This window comes from Papio anubis, chromosome 7, assembly GCF_008728515.1.
Source record: "Papio anubis isolate 15944 chromosome 7, Panubis1.0, whole genome shotgun sequence".
Taxonomy (NCBI): Eukaryota; Metazoa; Chordata; class Mammalia; order Primates; family Cercopithecidae; genus Papio; species Papio anubis.
This window is the reverse complement of record NC_044982.1, coordinates 5602899-5621343: the sequence shown is the minus strand read 5'-3', so window position 1 is coordinate 5621343 and position 18445 is coordinate 5602899. Positions and strand designations below refer to the sequence as shown.

The 18445-nt window shown below is 33.9% G+C and overlaps 1 long non-coding RNA gene, 4 other non-coding genes and 2 pseudogenes across 6 annotated transcripts in view; all 7 read left to right on the top strand.

Moving 5' to 3' along the window:
* The window catches only part of LOC116275684, a 146142-nt gene that overhangs the window by 45399 nt on the left and 82298 nt on the right, over positions 1-18445 (top strand). For both annotated transcript variants that reach the window (XR_004184771.1, XR_004184772.1), the window contains 6 exons: positions 5182-6907; positions 8298-8374; positions 9783-9868; positions 12184-12248; positions 14495-14558; positions 16696-16778. This is a non-coding gene — a long non-coding RNA (uncharacterized LOC116275684). The remainder of the gene's footprint in view (positions 1-5181; positions 6908-8297; positions 8375-9782; positions 9869-12183; positions 12249-14494; positions 14559-16695; positions 16779-18445) is intronic.
* LOC116276197 lies at positions 5898-5972 on the top strand. The gene has a single exon (XR_004185631.1). It is a non-coding gene; the product is annotated as a small nucleolar RNA SNORD113/SNORD114 family (small nucleolar RNA).
* On the top strand, positions 7602-7679 carry LOC116276201 (annotated as a pseudogene).
* Positions 8976-9050, top strand: LOC116276198. Its single transcript, XR_004185632.1, has one exon. It is a non-coding gene; the product is annotated as a small nucleolar RNA SNORD113/SNORD114 family (small nucleolar RNA).
* Positions 10545-10621, top strand: LOC116276190 (annotated as a pseudogene).
* LOC116276189 lies at positions 12873-12946 on the top strand. Its single transcript, XR_004185626.1, has one exon. It is a non-coding gene; the product is annotated as a small nucleolar RNA SNORD113/SNORD114 family (small nucleolar RNA).
* On the top strand, positions 15331-15402 carry LOC116276192. Its single transcript, XR_004185627.1, has one exon. It is a non-coding gene; the product is annotated as a small nucleolar RNA SNORD113/SNORD114 family (small nucleolar RNA).

The following is an 18445-nucleotide window of genomic DNA, read 5'->3' as shown; positions in this document are numbered from 1 at the left end:
CATTGGCTTCTACTCAGTAGATGCCAATATTGACCCTCCTCCCAGTGTGACAATCAAACATTTCTTCAGACTTTGGCAAATTTCATCTGTGGGGGGCAACATTGGCCCCAGTTGAGAACCACTGAGGTACAACATGGACTGAAGAGGAGCATGTGTTAAAAAAGTGTGAATTATTTATCCTGTAGTATCTTACTGACGTTTGGGTAAAAAAAAAAGCAAAACAAAAAGACCTAAAACTAGGCTCTTCCCATACGGGGTCAGGTTCATGTGTATAGTTGCATTTAATTGTATTACAATTCTGGGTTGTTGATGGGCTGATCATACTGTGTTTTCTCTGAAAAAACAAATAATTGTTCATGAATGCTTACTAAATGAATAAGCGAAACAAAAAATGAATAAAGAGATACATAAAGTAGAGTCTAGCATGGACTATTTTGGCGAAATTTTACCATAAAAAAGTGTTTAAATTTACCTAATTCTGTATTGTATAAATGAGATCCATTATTGGGAATAAAGTTCTAGACTTTTACCATCTGGGTAGAAAACACACAGATGGATACTTGTAATAGCTTTTATTCTTGTGTTGGGTGCCAGATAAATCAGTAAATAATATTCCAGGCCATTCTTTGGCCACTGATTACAATGTGGTGTGAATGAGAGTTTATAATTAATCTTGTACAGTCCTACAAATGCCCCTTGAAAGATTTAAATGCATGTAGGCTGTTCTTTCTTAAATCTGCTCTTACTTTACACAATAGATGCACCATACCTGATTTAATTATTTTTCAGTGGTGAAAATTATGGCTCTTACTTCTGTGGGTAAAAAGTGTAGGAATGGATTTAAGTGAATTTTTGTCTTCTTGATTTGTGGGGAGTTGTTCGTGCTTTTTATTATTTTAGAGAAATAAATGGGCACATTTTTAAATAAAGTAAAAAAGCTCTGTGCCGAGATGGCGCCACTGCACTCCAGCCTGGGCAACAGAGTGAGATTCCGTCTCAAAAAAAAAAAAAAAAGCTCTGTGCGTTGCCCAGTGATAGAAATGATTGTAAACAAAAACAAAATTCTATTTCCATTCGACACAACTGAGAACATTAAAGAAAATAAGGAAGTTTTTAAATGACTTTTAGAGTTGAGGATTATTCCATTTTATTTTTGCACCCCAGCTAAATTACATTTCCTCAAGTGACCTAATCTGTTGAACATACACACACACACACACACACACACACACACACACACACACATATATATATATATATATATTTTTTGAGACGGAGTCTCTCTCTGTCACCATGCTGGGGATCACTGCAATCTCCGCCTCCCAGGTTCAAGTGATTCTCCTGTCTCAGCCTCCCAAGTAACTAGGACTACAAACACGCGCCAACATGCCCAGCCAATTTTTGTATTTTTAGTGGAGACAGGGTTTCACCATGTTGGCCAGGATGGTCTCAATCTCTTGACCTCATGATATGCCTGCCTTGGCCTCCCAAAGTACTGAGATTGCAGGCATGAGCCACCTCGCTTTGCCAATCTGTTGAATGTTTAAGGGCAGCACATAGACAATGGTTTATATTGTCAGTGTTCCTATTGTGGGGTAAGATGGTATGCTTGTGGTCATTTATTGTCCCATATTTAAAATACAGACAAATTAGGCCGGGCACTGTGGCTCACACCTATAATCTCAGCATTTTGGGAGACTGAGGTGTGCGGATCACCTGAGGTCAGATCGCCCAGGCTGGAGTGCAGTGGTGCAATCTTGGCTCCCTGCAACCTCTGCCTCCTGGACTCAAGCCGTTCTGCCTCAGCCTCCTGAGTAGCTGGGATTACAGGCACATGCTGCCACGCCCGGCTAATTTTTTGTATTTTAGTAGAGACAGGGTTTCACCATCTTGACTCCTGAGCTCAGACAATCTGTCCGCCTGGGCCTCCCAAAGTGTTGGGATTACAGGGGTGAGCCACCACCCCAGGCCAGAGACTTTATATTTTTTAGAGTAATTTTGGGTTCACGGCAAAATTAAGCAGAAGGTACATGTACAAGCCTCCTAAGTAGCTGGGATTACAGGCATGTGCCACCATGCCCCAACTCGTTTTTGTATTTTTAGTAGAGACGGGGCTTTGTCGTGTTGGCCAGGCTGGTCTCAAACTCCTGGCCTCAAGTGATCCGCCCATCTTGGTCTCCCCGAGTATCGAGATTATAGGCATAAGCCACCATGCCTGGCCTTATTTTTTAATCATGAGTGAGTGTTGAATTTTGTCAAATGCTTTTCTATATTTATTGATATGATCTTGTGATATTTTTCCCTTTGTCTGTTGATGTAATGGATTAATTAACTGATTTTGAAATGTTGAGCCAAGCTTGCATATCCGTGACAAATTCTACTTGGTTGTGGTGTTAATATTTTTTGAGAATTTTGACAGGTATGTTCATGAGAGATATTGGCCTGTAGTTTTTCTTTTCTTTGAATATTTTTTAATGGTTTTGGTATTTGGGTAATGCTGGCCTTTGGGAACGAGTTAGGAAGTAGTTTATCTTCTGAAAGAGAGTATAGAATTGGTATAATTTCTTCTTAAGTGTTTGGAAGAATTAATCTGTAAATCCATCCATATCTGGTGTTTTCTGTTTTGGAGAGTTAACTGTTGATTAAATTTGTTTTAATAGATATAGGCCTATTCAAATAGTTTTTCTTGTGTGAGCTTTGGCAGATTGTATCTTTCAAGGAATTGGTGCATTTCTTTAATGTCATCAAATTTGTGGGCATAGAGTTGCTTATATTATTCCCTTATTATCCACTTAATGTCCATGGGGTCTGTAGTGATGTCCTTTCTTTCTAATATTAGTAATTTGTGACTTTTCTTTTTTTTCTTAGTTAGCTGTCTAGAGGCTTTTTGATTTTGTTGAACTTTCCAAAGAACCCATTTTTTTTGGTTATTGATGATTGTTCTCTACTGATTTTCTCTTTTTAGTCTCAATGATTTCTGCTCTAGTTTTTGTTATTTCCTCCTTCTGCTTACTTCAGATTTAATTTGCTCTTTTTTCTAAGGTGGAGACTTAGATTAATAATTTTAGATCTTCTTTTCTTTTTAAAATTTAATATTAATATTATTTTAAATGTTATAATTGTATACATCTGTGGGGTACAATGGGATGTTTTGATATAGGTGTACAATGTGAAATGATTGAACCAAGCTAGTTAACATATCCATCATTTTTATTGTTTACTTATCATTTTTATTGTGAGACATTTGAAATTTACTCTCTTATTTTGAAATACCCAGCACAGTTTCATTGACTGTAGTCATCCTGCTTTGCAGTAGATGTCAAACTTATTCCTCTTGTCTATCTGAGACTTTGTACTCTGTGATCAACAACCCCCCATTCCCTCCCTTACTCTCACCCCATCCTCCATTAACCATCATCCTAATCACTACTTCTATGAGTTCAGCTCAGAGAATATGTGGCATTTGTCTTTGTGTGCCTGGCTTATTTCACTCAGCGTAATATCCTCCATGTTCATCCACACTGTCACAAATGACAGAATTTTCTTCTTTTAAAAGGATGAATAGTATTCCATTGTGTGTATATTCCACAATTTGTTCATTCATCCCTTGGTGGACCTTAAGTTGGTTCCATATCTTGCCTATCATGAATAATGGTGCAATAAACATAAGAATGCAGATATCCCCTTGACATATTGATTTTGGTTTCTTTGGGTAGGGTTTCTGGATCATATGGTAGTTCTATTTTTTATTTTTATTTTTGAGGAACCTCCATAACTTTTTCCACAATGGCTATACTAAACTACATTCCTACCAACAATATAGAAGAGTTCCCTTTTCTCTGCATCCTTGCCATCATTTGTTACCTTTCATTTTTTTGATGAAAGCCATTCTAAAAGATAAGAGATGGTATCTCATTGTGATTTTAATTTGTGTTTCCCTAGTGATTAGAGTGACTGATAATTTTTTTATGTATCTGTTGGCCATTAGTATGTCTTCTTTGGGAAAATATCTGTCCAAATCCTGTGTCTATTTTTAAATTGGGTTTTCTTGCTATTGAATTGTTTGTGTTCCTTATATATTTTGCATATTAACGCCTATGAGATGTATGGTTTGCACATTTTTTTTCCTGACTTGGAAGTTGTCTCTTCATTCTGTTAATTGTTTCCTTTGCTGGAAACAATTTTAATTTGGTTTTTAATTTGATGACATTCTACTTGTCTATTTTTACTTTTGTTGTCTGTGTTTTTGGGGTCATATTAAAAAAATCATTGTCTAGACCAATGTTGTGGAGCTTTTCCTCTAGTAGTTTTATAGTTTCAGATTTTATGTTGAAGTTTTTAATCCATTTTGAGTTGATTTTTGTATATTGGGTGAGATAAGGATCTAATTTCATTCTGCATGTTGATAATCAGTTTTCCCAACACCATTTATTGAAGATACTGTCTTTTTCCCATTGTGTGCTCTTGGCACCTTTATCTAAAATCAATTGATTGTAAATGTGTGAGTTTATTTATGAACTTTTAATTCTGCTCCATTGGCTGATGTATCTGTTTTTATGTCAGTATTATGCTGTTTTGATTATAATCACTTTATAATATATTTTGAAGTGAGGGATTGTAATGCCTCCAGCTTTGTTCTTTTTGCTCAAGAGTTTTTGTATGTGGCTATTCAGTATCTTTTGTGGTTCTATATGGATTTAAGGATTTTCCCCCTATTTCTATGAAAAATGACATTCAAATTTTAATAGGAATTGAATTGAACCTGTAGATGGGTTTAGGTAGCATAGACATTTTAACAATCTTAGTTCTTTCAACCCATGAACGCAGGGTATCTTTCCATTTATTTGTGTTTTCTTCAATTTCTTTCACTAGTGTTTTATAGTTTTCAATATACAGGTCTTTCACTATCTTGGTTAAATTTAGACAATATTTTTGGTGCTATTGTAAATGGGCTTATTTTCTTCATTTCCTTTTAAGTTAATTACCTATTAGCATATAGAGTCATTACTGAATTTTTTTTTTTTGATTTTCTATCCTGCAGTTTTACAGAAGTCAGTTCTAACTGTTTTTTGTGAGGTAGTTTGGATTTTCTGTATATAAAATCATGTCACCAGCAAATAGAGACAATCTCACTTCTTTTTTTCCTGTAAAGATGCCTTTTATTTCTTCTTGTTCTTCTAGGATAAGTCTACTTTTCTTCCACGTAGCAACCACAGGATAGATGACATTCATTTTCTAAGAAACAAAATCTTGGCAGTTAGATCCGTGGGGTAAAGAATATAGATACTAATGTAAGTTACCACCTCAAGTTCATGTCATTGGTTTGGATGCTTTGTTCAGGAGTGTTCAGTGGTATTTCAAAGGAATCAATATCTATAACAGAAATTAAAATCACCAGGAATGGACCAGTGATGGAAATGTGTTCTGAAAATATGTTTAATATAATTTGGCACAACTGAAGTGACAAAAATATAGTAGTTAGACCATTTATATTCACAATTATTGAACATTGTATCTTATTTTCTACCACAGATGATTTAATCTTTTCCATATTGGTATGGTCCTGGCTGATAACTCTTTGTGTGGCAGCCTGAGAGAATATGGAAGACATTGTCAGTGTTGGAAGATGGTGGTTTTATCACTTTTCATTGCACTGTCTTTAAAACATGGGCAAATTGACTAAGACTACGGAAGAAATAATGGTGAATGTGGATTTGGTATGAAGCATGGATGTCAATTAATCACACACGTTTTCTGAGGTCCATTGTAAAAGGAGACCTAGTCTTTAGGGAGAGAGCCACTAATGGGAATATCTTATTCCTAGAATTTTGTGTTTATTTTATTATTCATGAACCAATGAATAATAAATGAATGATATAAAGGAAGAAAAACGTGCTTGGACCAATGATGAGTACCATGGGGTATCTGAAACAGGATTTTTGATTAAACCCATATGCAACTCTGAGGTCCATTACAAAGAGACACGTAATTATTCCTTTTTTGGGAAGTGAGCTTACGGTACCTTGTCCTTGGACTTTGTGGTTCTTGGGAATGGATTGCATTTTTGTTATAAAATCAGCCCATGAATTAAAAATTTATCAATGAGTAAAACAAAAAGCGTAAGTCATGTGCTTATTATCAGTGAATGTAATGAAACATGGATTATTATTAAAACTTATCTGAGAGTCCCAATAAATTAATAGCCAAGGCTTCTACCATTCTGGTAGGGAGCATATGGTCATTTGTATGCAAGAGTCAGGGTTTTTGTTCTGTGTTGGTGGGGGGTTGCTGACTGTTTTATTAAGAAAATGAAACATCTTTAATCATATAAATAGTTGGTTAAATAACCACTCAATTGAGACCAAACAGAGACCAATAATGAGTGCATTAATCTAATTTTTAATGGATTTTTATTAAACAAATAAAAAAAGAAACATAATCTGTTCTTCCTGAGGGCAATGACTCTAGACAGATGTAAATATTCCTCAGTGTTCTTGTCCAGTGCTGTGAGAGCACAGATACTGATGTCTTTTGTATATGAGAAGGAAGGTGCACTTCTATGTCTCTGTTTGTATTTTAGAGTCAGCAAACCATGGACCAATTAGGAACAAATGTTATGATATGAGAATATGATTCATGTTCTTTTTTCATGACAGACATTCTAAGAAAAACTCTAGGCTCTTTCATTGTTTTTGGAATACATATATGGGCCTTTCCAAGTTGTAGTAATATAGTTTCTTAGAAAAATGTTTTTTAAAAGAGGCTTTTAAAAAGAGCCTTTTAAAATGTTTTTGAAACAAGGCTTTATTTTTCTCTATAGAATGAAAACCAGGTAGCTGGTTTTATTATTCTCTAATCATGAAGACTATTATTGTTATTTGGTGGACTGAAGAACAGAATGACTGATGTAAGTAAACATCAAATTGATGTTTTGGGCTTGGAGGGTGTTCATTCATGGGAACACACTGCATTATTTTGATAAAATAAATGGCTAAATAACACATGAAATTAAGGAATGCCAGCCATGGACTTATGATTGTAATGTGTCATCAACAAAAATTTATGATTCATTCAACCCAACCCAACTGAAGACCATTGTTAAATAAATGAAGAGCATTTCATATATTGCCAGAGTAATTTCAATTCCCATTTAATGTTTCTGCTATAGTTGCTTAACATATTCCTTCACTGACAAACATTTAAGTTGTTGACTTTTTGAGGTAGAGGTACCTTGGAAGATATTATGTATTAATTTGCTCAATTGTGGGCTCACATGGTAGGTGCATGGTTTGCACCCACATTAATGAGTAGACAAATCAAGTGGAAGAGAAGCTGGTAGACACCAATCACAAGTATGAGATTTAACTGCAGCAGAGTCGCTGATGAATATGTGTAAACTTGAGGTTCATCACGAAATATGATCTAGTCTATTTGTTCTGCGTGAATGGGAGTAATAAACAGATCTTGGTTCTGTTAAAGCCTTTTGTTCTCAGTTTTGTGTCATTAAGGAATATTGATCATATAATTATTATTCCTGAAACTATGAATGACTGAGTCAGTTCAAGAAGGTATAAATGAATGAAGAAATAGAATGCCCAGCCTGGATCAATGATGAGTATTGGTGGAGGGGTCTGAATCAACACTTTTGATTAAGCCCTCTGTGTAACTCTGAGATCTGTTATTGATTGAGAACCAGCCAATATTCTCTGTAGAAATTTCCTAATAGAAGTTAGGAAAATTCAGTAAAACTTGTTCCTGAGGTCTTCTAGTTCAAAGGTATGGAATGTATTATTTTAAGCCAATTCAATGCATAAATAGAGAAGTGTGTACATAAGAGATTAACAGGCCTACTTAAGGAACTATTCTTTGAGTACAATGAAAAAGTATTATAAATATTAACACTGGCAATAAAGCAAGTATATTTATTAATCTGAGGTAAAATCCTATTATATGGAACATATTGTATCTGCAGTTGAGACAATTTTTTGATTTTTATAGTTTGCTTTTTTTTTTTAATTAAGAAAAGGGAAAGTGTTTGCATCAGCCAGAAATCCGTTAAGTGATATCTACTTAACAGATTTTTATATAGACAAATATTCATAATCATTATAGATCTTATTCTTGGGCTAGGTGATGAACTCAATAGTGTCTATTATACTATTTAAAACTAAAAGTTCAATACTGGCCTGAAAAACATTGCATTTTTGAGCCAAGGTTTATTGTTATCTAGTTCTGCTTGTCTAACATCCGTTGAAAAAAACCCTATATCTATTCTAAATCTGCCTTTTTCTCTCCAGAGTGGACATAGGCTAACTGATTTAATAATTTAAGAAAGAATTGTTATCCTGAGTAAGGAGCATAGAGACAAATATAAGTAAGTGCCTTATTTCATGTTCTTTCTTTGAATGGTTTGTTCTTGGGTGTTAGCTAAAGGATTTCAAAGGAATCAATGTCTACATACATGAAAGAAATAAAACACCCCAAATAGACCAATGATGGGAATGTGTAATGAACCATTAATTATGTTTAATCTAAATTGTCACAACTGAGGTGATTATAAAAGAAGACAAAAGTTAACTTATTCTCAGAGCAGCTCAGCATTATTCTTTATTTTATGCCATGGTTATTTTACACATTCCCTTATGGGTAGAGATCCTGGCTGACATCTGTTTTGGGGCAGCCCATAAGAATATGGAATATAGTGATTTCATTGTTTTTTATCGGACCGTCTTCGACATATATACATATTAAATAGAAGTGGGCTATATCAGATTGAATGCTGAATGTGAATTGAGAGCATGCAGGGGCGTTGAGCAATTCACATGTGCATCTTTAAGTGTCATTGCCTAAGAAATGTAGTCTGTAGCTCTATGGGCCAAGAGCCTAAAATGTAATGATCTTGTTTTGGGGATTTTTGATTGCATCATTATTTGTGAGTCAATAGGTTGATCAATACATGAAAAAAATGCACATTATGGACCAGTGATGAATGTCATGGGGTTTCTGAAACAACAATTTTGATTAAACCCATCTGCAACTCTGAGGTCCATTACGAAGAGACACCTCTTTATTCTTCATGGGAAATGAGTCTATAGGACCTTGTTCATGGGCCTTTTGTGGTTTGAGGGTATGAATTACATTATTATAATAAACTTAGTCCATGAGTATAGAATTTTATCAATGAGAGTAAGAAAAGTATGCATGCACTTGTCTCTTAAGGCATGTAATGCAACATGGATTATTATTGAAACAATTTTGAGATTCTTAGTCCCAATAAATTAGTAGTTAAGACTCTTATCATTTTGGTAAGGAGCATATGGTCTTCTGTGCACAAGACTGAATGTTTTTGTTCTGTGTTGAGGCAGGTTGCTGATTGATCATTTTATTAAGGAAAAGAAAATACATTTACATAAATAAATAGTTGACTGAGTAACTGTAATTGAGAGAGGGAGAGCATGGAACGATGATATCTATATACAACCACACTCATGATTAATTCAATCTTTTATGGAATTTTACTTAAGCAAACAAACAGGTTTGGTACTAGATTCACAGTGTTTATTATATTGTCTAAAACAAAAAATTTCATAGTGGAGATATTTCATCTTGACAAAAACAATTTATGTAAGTTAATAAATAGAAAGCAGTGCTCACCCTTCTCAAGTGTTCAGAATAGGGTACAAAACAAGGTTTATGATTGTTTACTACACAACTATGATTCATTTTAAAGAGCTAAACATATAGTATTTGATTCTTTTTAAAATTTGTGTTTTATACTGCAGAATGAACGCACTCTACCTGATTTAATTATAATCTTCTAGTGAAGATCTTGCCTTTATCTCTGTGAATCAGCAGAGAAGAGATCAATGTAAGTAAAAATCAAACTTTATGTTCTTGCTTGGGAAACTTGATCATGTTTATTCATTGAATTATTTCAAAGGAATAAATGGCTACATACATAAATGAGTCAAAGGTGGTTATGCATGGACCAATGGTAGAAATGTGTTATGAATTAAGAATTGTGATTAATCCATTTCAGCACAACCAAATTCATTAGGACAAAAAGTTGAAAGGTATTTCTGTCATTTTCAGAATGCCTTAATATGCTGTTTTTGTACCATAGTGGATTTAAACACTTCCCCATTGTGATTGTTATTGACTGTTAACTAATTGAGGGAAGAACATAAGAAAATGGAACATCTTGCCTATAACTGTGGTATAACTTGGTAGTTATACCATGATATAACCATAGTACCGTCTTAAAAATATGAATGTTAAATGAAAAAAGCCCAACCATGGACTAATGGCTAATATGGAATTGACGTGGTGCAATTTGTGGAAATGAATTAATTCACCTTTGCAACACTCAGGCTCATTACAGAGAGAGCCAGTCCTCGAGTTCTGTGGAATATGAATCTTACAGACATAGTTACATCTTCAAGGATCTTTTAACCCTGTAATTCATGGATAGTGATTTTACTATTAGTGAACCAATGCATAAATCAAGAACAGTATATTTGAATGAAAGCACAGAATACCAAGTCTGGATCAATGATGAGTATGCGTGGGGCATCTGAATCAAATATTCTGATTATACCCTGTCTGTATCTCTGAGGTCCGTTCTATCTATGGGAAATGTGCTTCGAGAGAAAGTTAGACATATTCAAGGAATATGTTCTTGGTACTTTTTGGTTAATGGGTATGGATTGTATTATAAGTAAATCAATGAATGAATAAAGAAAAATACAAATAAAGACAAGGAAGGCTACATCTCATTCAATCATGAAAGGAGCTAATGATGTTTTGAGTTTAAATAAAATAAATCTGCTCCTCCTTCGAGAGCATATAGATAGATATGCATTCAATGTTCCGAGTTAGTGGCAAGTTTCTGGTTGCATGTCTTGTTTGATTTAGAAAAGGATAAAACATATACTTAAATGATGTATTTAGTTGAATAATAGTTAATATAATAAATATTAGCCAATAAAATTAATATTTATCTTCAATAATAACAATTACAAATCATGCTAAATATATTAGCTTAAATTTTTATAATAAACAATAATTTAATATAATTAATAATAGACATTAAAATACTAATGATTAGGTTGTGAAGTGTGGAGAAAGTCTAAGGATGAACATTGAAAATTTGAATGTAATAACTAAAAATCCTCTTATGTTTGCTCATTATTATTTAAAAAGAAAAATGCAAATGCATTTTCATGACTTTTATGAGTAATAAGTGAATAACTAGATGCTAGTGTCATAAAGGGCTTTTGTCCAGTGTCCTTTGAATTCATGAATAGTGGCATTATTATTATGAGTAAAAGAATCATTTTATATCTCCATCCCTTATTTAAAAGAGGGTAGATCACGGACTAGTGAGAAGCGTATGTAATGTGTGAAGGGGTGTGATTAATCTTGTCTATCCTCTTGAAGTCCACTTACACAAAAAAGGTCCAGGACCCTCCTTCCTTTGGAAGGGTTGTAAAGACCCACTCTCTAGACATATTTTGCTATTAACATTTAAATGGAAATTAATTAAAAAATAAAAATTCAGTTCCTCAATCGCACTAGTCACACCCCAAGCCACAGGTCACAAGTGACCACCGTTTCAGAATCGCCAATAGAGAACATTCGTGTCACTGAGGAACGTTCCAACAGCACATACAGGGCTAATAGGAACAGTTGCAGGTAATAGTATTTAATTTTAGGTAGCAGGTGACTTCACCATTTTGAGTTTTCTTTAGAAAAGAGAGTAGATAATTAAATTATTTTTTGAGTTATTAAATAGATGAGTAAATAAACGAATCAGTAAATGGCTTGAATTAAAATAACTGTGGCCCACTGGTCAGATTATGTTATAAAACAACAATTTAAATTCATCTTATAATACAAAAGTTTTCCTCATTAAAAATGTGTCTTCCCTTCATGCTAGGAATACCTAGGCAGATATTGAAAATTGCTCTTCTTGTGCTGGGTGGTAGATTTGAAAATGTTCATGATATTATTTCATGCTAAGAATTAAGTCAGTACATGAAAAAGAACTGTTGGGTTGATGATTAAAATTTGACACAAACCAATGTTTGTAATCCATCTAGTAATGGAGAACTAACTTCTACTTAAAAATGGATTTAAAAATGTATACTTTTTATTCTTATAAAAATCTGCCTTTTCCTTCAGAAAGACTAGATGAGATTGGATTTGGTCATTTCTCCAAGGTGAAGAGCATGACGATTTCTTCTGTGGTAAGAAGCAATGTTAGTAATGGAGTTTCTGTTGGTGGGTTATGCGGTTGGTTCATGTGTGATTATTGAAGAAAGGAACAAAAGGCCATATACACAAAAATAAAAACATCAAGTAACAACCAATAATAAGAATGTGTTGTAGGCTAAGGAGTAGGACTGACCCATTTCAGCACAATAGAGACTTATTTTTTAAAAAGGTAGAAGGAATTTAATTTTCAGAAATGTTTAATATTTCATAGTATTTCTACACCATACTTGATTTAAGCATTTCCATACTGGAAGAGATTCAGGCTGTTAACTGTTCAGGAGAAGCTCTTGTAAGGTGAAACATGCTGTTTGTTCTAGTGGGGGATACCATTGTGGATTTTCATTGTTCATTATACCACCTTTAAAATTACGCAAATTAAATGAACATAGCCCGGTCATTGGCCATTGATATTGATAGTACTGATATGAATCAAGATTTATTGATTATTCCACGTGTGGCACTGAGATCTAGTCTGACAGCTTTGTGGGAATTGAGCCTAGAGATATGTTGTAGTGATATCCAGGGTCTTGTTCTTAGAATTTGTGATTCATGGGAAAATGAAGGTATATGTGAATGAAGAAAAAGAGTGCCAAGCCTGGACCAATGATGAGATTGGAGGGTGTCTGAATCAAAAATTTTGATTAAAGCCATCTGTAACTCTGAGGTCCATTTAAAAAAGAGGCCCCCATTTTTCCCTCTAGGGAAATGAGCTTATAACACAAGTTCAGAATATTCAGGTATCTTGATCATGGGTGTTCACAGTTTTTTGGTATAGATTCCGTTTTATAAGTAAATCAATGCATAACTTTTGCATAAATGAGTAAATATAAGGAGAGCTTGGCATTGACCAATTATGAGAGTATGTAATGACGAATGGATTATTATTATATGCTTCTATAGCACTGAATTCCAGTGATATATATTGATAGAGGCTGTTGCCTTGTTTTGGAAGGAGTATGTGAACAGATGTATGCAAGACACAAAATAATTGTTTGATGTTTATGGTTGTTTACTGATTGGTTTTATTTAGAGAAGGGAAAATTGCTGGGCACGGTGACTCACACCTGTAATCCCAGCACTTTGGGAGGCGGAGGAGGGAGGATCACGAGGTCAGGAGATCGAGACCATTCTGGCTAACGTGGTGAAGCCCCATCTCTACTAAAAATACAAAAAATTAGCCAGGTGTGGTGGTGGGCACCTGTAGTCCCAGGTACTTGGGAGGCTGAGGCAGGAGAATGGCGTGAACCTGGAAGGCGGAGCTTGCAGTGAGCCGAGATTGCGCCACTGCACTCCAGCCTGGGCGACAGAGCGAGACTCCGTCTCAAAATAAATAAGTAAGTAAATAATAGGTGGAACAGTTATTTAATTGGAAATAAATGAGCATATTTCAACTTAAGAATATTCCTTATGAAAAGTTACTATAAATCCAACTCTGTACTAAGTTTTATTAAAAACTTAAAAAAGCATCTAGTTTCTAAACCTCTGTGGATAGCATAATGGACATATGGAGACATAATATTATTCAAGCTTCTTCTATAATGTAAGTAAATTCCCATATATTGAATTGTTATATGTGAATAGAATATGTCCTTGTCACAGTTAATTTTTTAAAACTAACTGAGAAATGAAAATGAAAGTTAATCTTTGTCTATACTACTGATGCTCTCTTCCTGGTTAGGTGGGGGAATATAGACATTGAACATGAAAAGCATTTGTGTTCTGGATTCTTCATGAATTGACTGCAGTGTGTGTGTGTGTGTATTTGTGAATGTATAATAAAATATTCCATGCGTCGTAACATAAATGAACAAATCGAAACAATAAATGATTGAATTAATATGTAAGTAGGGTAAAGCATTTACCATTGGTGAAAATATGCCATGAATCATGAATTTAAATTCATTCATTTCTACACACGTTGAGTCCATTAAATAAAAAAGATGATCTAAGCGGTTGCCTTTGTGGGTAGGTGCCTATAGACAGATGTGGGCAGTAGTCCTAGTTTTTGTTTTGGGTGATGAATTTAACAGTGTTTATTGTATTATTTAAAGTTGATAGTTAAATCAAGAAATAAAAATAAGTGTAGTTCTTGGGTCAGTGATAAAAATGGGATTTGAGTCAACTTTATGATTAATTTAATATCACACAACTAATGTCTTTTAAGTCAATCTAAATCTGTACTGTTCATTCTTTTGAAAATTTGTATTCGACTCCACAGAATGAAGACCATGGCTGATTTAATCCGTCTCTGCTGATGAAGATCTTGGCTGTTACCTTTACGGGTAAGGAAGCTAAAGACTTAAGTAAATAACAGTCAAAAAGCTTGTCAATTAGGGTAAATTTTTCATTAAAGTTCACTGAATTACTTAAAGTCAAGGCATATGTAGATCAATGATATGAATGTGTTACAAAACTTAGATTATGGTTAGTCCAATTAAGCACAATTTTGGTAAAAAATAAGATGAAAGACATTTTATTCATTTTTTACTTCTGATTAATCATCTTGTTTATACTGCATTTAATTTAAGATTTATTCAGTAACAAAATCTACGGCTGCACTGTTCAATGTCGTTTCCTCTATCCACTTGCGGCTATTTATATTTAAAATAATTAAAGGTACATGCACTTTTAAATGTAATTTCTCGGTTGCATTAGCCACATTTCCAGTGCTCAGTAGCTGTATGTGGCTATTGGTGACTGTATTGGAGAATGCAGTTACAGTGCATTTACATTATATGCAAAGTCCTGTTAGACAGCTCCTTAATGAGGGAGGAATGCATGGAAAGGTGGAAGATAAGTGGAATGAGATGGCTAGGAAGCAAGGATGTTCATTCATCTATACTTGCTTCACTGTGGGCCACTACGAAAGGAGATCTAGTCTATTGAGAAAAGGGCTAGTCTATGCAAAAAGAGTCTGTAAACAGATCTTGGTTATATTCAAGGATATTGTTCTTAGATGCTAAAATAACAATGGGTATTGACTTTGTTACTGCTACTGAATCAATGAATGGATCCATAAGCAAAGGTATAAATGAAGGAAAATATTGCTTATCCTGGATCAATGATGAGTACCCTGGGGTGTCTGAATCTTGGATTTTGATTAAACCCTGTAACTCTGAGGTCCATTACAAAAAGAGTGCTTTTCAGTCTATGGAAAATGAGCTTATTCCAGAAGCTAATAATAATCAAGATTTAGTTATTGTACTTCTGAGTATGGACTGTATTAGTTTTAGTAAACAAGTACATGAATAAATCAAGAAAAGTGCTGTATAAATAAAAACAAAATGGTTATTCCTGTTCCAAATATGAGACTATATAAAATAATAAGAATCATTACTAATACATTTCTGAAGCACTAAGTCCGGGTAAAATCAATTAATCAAAACTGACCCTTTGGATAAGGAGCATTTAGATAAATGGATGTTAGAGTCCATGTTGTTCTGGTTTAGGGTATTCATTTTTTGTTTTTTAAAAGAAGAGGGCAAAGTATTTTTTTAAATTATTGCTTAAATCACTACCTAATTGAGAGAGGGTTTACACATGGATCTATCTTGAGAATATGTCAAATGATCAGTTATAATGAATTCTAATAATCTTTGCTATTTAAATTCAGTTCCTCAGTTTAATTTATGAAAACAAGGAAACTGATCTGAATTTTCTGTCTAATGAGCATTTGGACAGGCATTGATATTGTCCAGTTTCTGTGAAGTCACAGATATAATGATTTCATTATAAATGTAAAAAGGAACAAATTAATGTCCCAACCAGTTATTTAAAATAAGGCCAAATCATGGACCAGTGAGGGTCAGGTATTATGGAACAAAAAGTGTAATTAATCCAGTTCCGTACAATGGCTCTCCAGTATTGTCGTTATTTCCATAAACAAAATTGAGGTAGGCTCTTGCGTTTTTGTAATGGTGAATGTATTTATATATTTGGATAGTATTTCCCTTTCAGTCTTGTTGGTGCAATTTCCTTAAGACACGGAATAGACAAATGACTCCATGTGTAACTATTTAACTTCATATGTATGTATGCATGCATGCACAGTTGTTCAGAATATATTCGAATTCAGGATTCAAATTAATTTAATTCTTTCTAGCAAGATTCATGTACCAAGGAGATTTAACTCTTTCCTGATTGGGTAGAAGGCAGATAAACAGACAGACATGTTTAAAAGTCACAGTTACTATTCTTTTGCCTGGTGTTACTTATAGTAGTTAAATTTCATACCTAAGTCAATTAATCAATGAATCAATGGGTATGTTATTCATCTTTTAAACATATGACAAGTACCAGGGTTTATTTCTAATCAATAATTGTCGACCTGAACTGAATTTTAAAAAATCTAAATCTAGGCTGATCCATTTTTCTCTCTCTCTCATCTACCTACTTTTATATTCACCTTGTACTCCACAGAATGGATGCGCAATGATTCAATTATTCTCCAGCGAGGAAGATCATGGTTGTTGTCTGTTTGAGTAATGAGTGTAGAAACCTATGTAAGTAACAAAGTGATTGCTTTTGCTTTAGTGGTTGTTAAGAGAGTTAACTCTTACTGGAAAGGAATAAATGACTACATACACAAATAAAATGAATAAAGTTTATATGTGAATCATTCAGCACATCTGTGGTCAGTTAAGGAGAAAAAAGCAAGACTGTCTTATTCATTTTAATAGTTTATTATTGAGTTAATTAATGTAAAAATTAATTCAATTTTATTTGAGTCACAGTTGATTTTAACTTCCCTCTGTAAAGACAGCTTAGTCACATTCCAAGATGGAGGATATTGTCAGTGTGGGGTAAAATGGTAGGTTCATAGTTCTTTATCGTCACATCCTTAAAATAGGGACAAGGTCAATGAAAGATGATCAAGCCTTGACCAATTAAGAGTATGGGATTAATAGGAAGCAGATATGGTCATTAATCTGCTAATCTGAAAAACTGAATCTATCACACAAAGGGATCTATCTTCCTTCCTCTGTGAGAAATGACCTATGAAGAGATGTCATGGTTGTCTGATTTCTTGTTACTGGGTTTTTGGGATTCATAGGAATTGATTACGCTGTTAGTAAACCAATGAAACATGAGATAATGTGTAAATGCATGATGATGAAGAATACTAAATATGGACCAATGGTGAGTTTTTGTTGGGTTGAACCAAGGATTAAGATTAGTTCAAATATGCAGTAGTAATGTCCATTTCCAAGAGGGACAGTCTATTCATCTTGTGGAAAATGAGCCCACAGACAATGTGGCAGTACTCATGGTGTTTAAGTTTTAAGGTTTTGATGGATATTGATTATATTATTGTAAGTGTATGATGATTGAATTAATGCCCTAATGTAGAATGAAAGAAGAAAAGAATCTAGTATGGGCATATAGAATGAAACAATAATTTTTGGTTTCTTTTTTACATTTTAATTTTATTTTAAGTTCTGGGGTACATGTGCAGGATGTGCAGGTTTGTTACCTAGGTAAATGTGTGCCACGGTGGTTTGCTGCACCTATCAACCCATCACCTAGGTATTAAGCCCAGCGTGAATTAGCTATTTCAAAAAATATTTCTGAAACACTGAATTTCACTAGGGCTTGATGAAGCATGTTATCCCTTTGGATGAAGAGAATATAGGCAATTTTTGTAACAGTCAATTTTCTTGCTCAGGTTATAGAGTGAATTCATAGTTTTTCATTTTATTTAAAAGAAAAAAGCTGTTAAATAAATACGTAAAAGATTAACCCAGTAACTTAACTACAGGGCCAAACATTGACTGTTAAGAAGCCTGGGTTCCTTTTTATTTAACTGTTGTTCAGATATAGAAAGAATTTCAAGGCTCTGTCCACTTAGGGTATTTTACATGTAGACAGAGGAAAACATTATATTTTAGTTCTTAGTTGTTGGTTTTCTTAACCTGCTAACTTTCTTTAGAAATGTGAATGATGATTAATCCATAAGGAAGTACAGACACAAATACATAGATACAGATGTATACAAACTGATGTATACCTAAACAAGGGATACTGTAGACCATTGATGAAACTGTGCCATGAAACAATCATTTAGATTAATTTCATTTAAATGCAGTTCATTTAAAAGTAAACCTAAATTATTGTTATCTATTTCAGAGAGGCATAGAGACAACTATTCATTATATAGTTCTTTTTCTTG